The following is a 4,485-nucleotide window of genomic DNA, read 5'->3' on the forward strand; positions in this document are numbered from 1 at the left end:
GCTATAAATAGGGTATCCCAGAATTAATTTTTTTCCGATAGCGACATATATTTTTCAAGGAAAGAACGTGATTTTTTGTTAAAAATATTTATGAGTCTGTTTTCCATTGCTGAACAAGCTGCTTATTTTTTAATTAAGTCATACTACAAAAAAGTATCATGTTAAATGAGCATATTAAATTTGATTATTTAGATTTAAACGTGAGATTGCACCCTTATGTAATTTCCTACGTGCTCTCGTATAGAGTTCTTATAATAAGAGTTTATGGTTTCTCTTCAATACCACGAATAAATCTTTCGCCTTTTACTAAAGATTTCTGTGGAGGGGAACAATTGATGAGTCCTAATAATTTTTTTGGTTTTAAATAGAATTAATTTTTCATTTGTAATTAAATTAAATTAAATTAAATAAATTAATTAAATTATGTACTTACACTGTTCTTTCAGGTAGATCAAATACGTCATTGTGTTTCTCAAGGATTACGTATAGTCCGATCCATTGAGACTCGAGTTTTTTCGAACGTCCGCGTCGCATTGTCTCGTCGTGTAATAGTACTCTGTCACCTACTCTTTAAACGTGTCCTTATTGTTACTCTTCTTATCAAATGGTTGAGATAAAAAAAGCCTAATAGTTTTTTAAATAAAATAAAAAAAATTTCTTTTTTTAGGTTATGATTTTGTAAAATACAACATAAAATTCATATTAAAACACTCAAAATAATCATAATTCAAAGATAATTCTTAAATGCATAGAATTTTCTAATGGCTACTCTTGTACATATGGGGTGTTTATTTTTCATTCGTTTATAGGGACTTTTAACAATATCTTGAATATATTTTATATGTATTTATAATTGAATTTTGATACATACTATACCTATTGATTTTCCAATTGAATTATTTCTGTACAAAGAGATGAATTTTTGTACAAAAATCTTGATTCTTGATTCTAAACAGGTTCATTCTTTTAGAATTTTAGAGCGATGATAGAAAATTTATAGTAATTCCGTTCGTCAACAACATATCTGAAAAGCAACATTACTATTCAATGGAAGGGAACACATAATAGGCTATAGATGCCTTAACAAAATGATAGCATAATTAAAGCACAAAAGGACAAGAAGACCATTTGTCATTAAATTAAATTAAATTATGTACTTACACTGTTTTTTTCAGGTAGAAATTTTTTCATTAATCTTAATAATGATCAGTAGAAATCCTACTTGACGTCAAATCCAATTGTTTTAAAGATTTACATATGGGTGCAAAAAAGATATAATGTTGCGGACGTGAGTAGAATTTTTATATCGTATATTACGTAAATTTAAACATTTTAATTTAAAAAGACTACGATCCCGTGTTATTCTTCTGAGGCGTGTTATCTACTGCGTAGATATGGCTCAACAACCTCATATCTAGGTTTTTTTAAAATTTTTCATATTATTTTGTCCAAATTATTTCTGTACAAAGAGATGAATTTTTGTACAAAAATCTTGATTTTTGATTCTAAAAAGGTTCATTCCTTTAGAATTTTTATTTTTTAAATAGAATTAATTTTTCATTTGTAATTAAATTAATTAAATTAAATTAAATTAAATTATGTACTTGCACTGGTTCTTTCAGGTAGATTCAAATACGTCGCTGTGTTTCTCAAGGATTACGTATAGTCCGATCCATTGGGACTCGAGTTTTTTCGAACGTCCGCGTCGCATTGTCTCGTCGTGTAATAGTACCTCTGTCACCTACTTTAAACGTGTCCTGTATTTACTCTTCTTATCGAATGGTTGAGATAAAAGCGTAATAGTTTTTAAAAAATAAAATAAAAAATTTCTTTTTTTAGGTTATGATTCTTTGTAAAATACAAACATAAATTTATATTAAAACACTCAAAATATCAATCATTTAAAAGATAATTCTTAAATGCATTGAATTTTCTAATGTTCTTGTACTCTTGTACATATGGGGTGTTTATATTTTCTTATTCGTTTATAGGGACTTTTAACAATATCTTGAATATTATTTATATGTATTTTATAATTGAATTTTGATACATACTATACCTTTGATTTTCCATTGAATTATTTCTGTACAAAGAGATGAATTTTTGTACAAAAATCTTGATTCTTGATTCTAAAAGGTTCATTCTTTTAGAATTTTTAGAGCGATGATAGAAATTTATAGTAATTCCGTTCGTCAACAACATATCTGAAAAGCACATTACTAAGCACCATTACTATTCATGGAATTGGGACACATAATAGGCTATAGATGCCGTAACAAAATGAATAGCATAATTAAGCACAAAAGTGCCAAGAAGACAATTTGTAAATTAAATTAAATTTTGTACTTACACTGTTTTTTCAGGTAGAAATTTTTTCATTAATCTTAATACAACATCATCTGTTTACATACGTTTTGTAATCTCTGCAGAAGAGTAAACTTTAACCATTATCGTACAAAATGGTGATAGGGATCATTGATCAATAATCTCATAATGTAACATTCGTTGTAATTATAAAGTTAGCAAATTGGCTAAGGGCGACAACTATTATATTAACATATTGCTTTAATCTTATTTTGGTGAAAATCAAAGTGATAATGTAATTACTGGGACGATAAACGCAAAGCACTTACAAACTGTCGCTGTTACAATGTATGAGATTGTTAAAAGGCAGCAAAATGCATGTCTAGCGTAAGGACATATTGATGATGTAATGTATTCTTTCTAAGCAACCATTGCTCCGAAATAATTATTCCAATTCTCTCGAGTTTCACGATGGCTCATTAACGCATTTCTCAATTAACTGCTGGACTATTCCGCATAGTCCATTCATATTTAAGTTCTAAACTCATGATACCATGATAGAGAAGAAGTTACTGTTCAGTTAACCAAATTAAACGTTCAATGGTACCAAATTATCGTAAAATGAAGTTCAAACATAAGTGTTCAGTACCCAATTTTGTTTAATTAATTCTGACAAAATTGCAGCTATATATGTATACCAGGAGAATGTAATATATTTCCACAATATTTTATATGCATAGTATTAGCAAATTACTTTAACTTGTGTCCAAAAATACGTAAGAGACGAATCTTGTCTTATACCGAATTTTAACTACACGTTTCCCGTAATAAGAAATATTAAAAGTGATTATGTTATCGATTAGCGCGCGTAGTAATCCTGAGGTAAAGCAACCATGAAGCGTTAATGCAATATATTGTTTTCTCATCTTACTATAACGAGATCAAAAACTTGTTCTGTATAACTGTTCAGTACAAAGGAAGAGTCATAGGATTTCTTTCCTGTTCTTTCATAATTAATAAATTAAAGAAAGTGCGCATTTAGAAATTGCGCGAACCATTACATGTAGCGTTAATGTTTAATTCCTACATCCTGCTATAAATAGGGTATCCCAGAATTAATTTTTTTTCCGATAGCGACATATATTTTTTAAGGAAAGAACGTGATTTTTTTGTTAAAAATATTTATGAGTCTGTTTTCCATTGCTGAACAAGCTGCTTATTTTTTAATTAAGTCATACTACAAAAAAGTATCATGTTAAATGGCATATTGAATTTGATTATTTAGATTTAAACGTGAGATTGCACCCTTATGTAATTTCCTACGTGCTCTCGTATAGAGTTCCTATAATAAGAGTTATGGTTTCTCTTCAATACCGAATAAATCTTTCGCCTTTTACTAAAGATTTCCGTGGAGGGGACAATTGATGAGTCTATAATATTTTTTTGGTTTTAAATAGAATTAATTTTCATTTGTAGTTAAATTAATTAAATTAAATTAAATTATGTACTTACACTGTTCTTTCAGGTAGATCAAATACGTCATTGTGTTTCTCAAGGATTACGTATAGTCCGATTCATTGGGACTCGAGTTTTTTCGAACGTCCGCATCGATTTTTCATTTGTAATTAACTTAAATTAAATTATGTACTTACACTGTTCTTTCTGGTAAATTAAATATAACTTATCTCTATAAAGAGATGAGTTTTGCTATTAAAATGCGCGCGTTTTAGCGGACGACGCCTGCTTGTCATTGACAATCTTCTGCCCTGTCCGGAAGTTTCTGTTTGTTTTTTTTGCGGTAACTGTGTTTATAAATTCGTAACTAAATGAACTTTTTTTGTTAAATAATATTAAGGTAATTGTATAGATGGGGGGATCACCTTGGATGTCCTTGATATTTTAGTATGTTGTCAAGGTCGCCCCTCCTGAGTGACCTTCAGAAGGTTTTAGCCCGCGCTCGTTATTCGTTAAAAGTTATTAACAAAAAATGTTTCGAAATATAGCAGCTATTTTGAGTATTAGAAGGCATAATGATTAATATATACGTGTGTGTGCCCTGCTTTAAAGAAAATCACAACTTCTATAAAGCGAACGTACACTCATGTGTGCGTGTGCGTGCGCGTGTGCGTGTGCGTGTGCGTGTGCGTGTGCGTGTGCTAGCCATTATATTTAAATAACTTG

At 29.6% G+C, this 4,485-nt stretch overlaps 2 non-coding genes across 2 annotated transcripts; both read left to right on the top strand.

Moving 5' to 3' along the window:
* Positions 1–259: 259 nt before the first annotated feature.
* LOC139823489 (U5 spliceosomal RNA) lies at positions 260–377 on the top strand. Its single transcript, XR_011734781.1, has one exon. It is a non-coding gene; the product is annotated as a U5 spliceosomal RNA (small nuclear RNA).
* A 3,278-nt stretch (positions 378–3,655) lies between these two features.
* LOC139823490 (U5 spliceosomal RNA) lies at positions 3,656–3,769 on the top strand. Its single transcript, XR_011734782.1, has one exon. It is a non-coding gene; the product is annotated as a U5 spliceosomal RNA (small nuclear RNA).
* Positions 3,770–4,485: the final 716 nt, after the last annotated feature.

This window comes from Temnothorax longispinosus, unplaced genomic scaffold (assembly GCF_030848805.1).
Source record: "Temnothorax longispinosus isolate EJ_2023e unplaced genomic scaffold, Tlon_JGU_v1 HiC_scaffold_113, whole genome shotgun sequence".
Classification (NCBI taxonomy): Eukaryota; Metazoa; Arthropoda; class Insecta; order Hymenoptera; family Formicidae; genus Temnothorax; species Temnothorax longispinosus.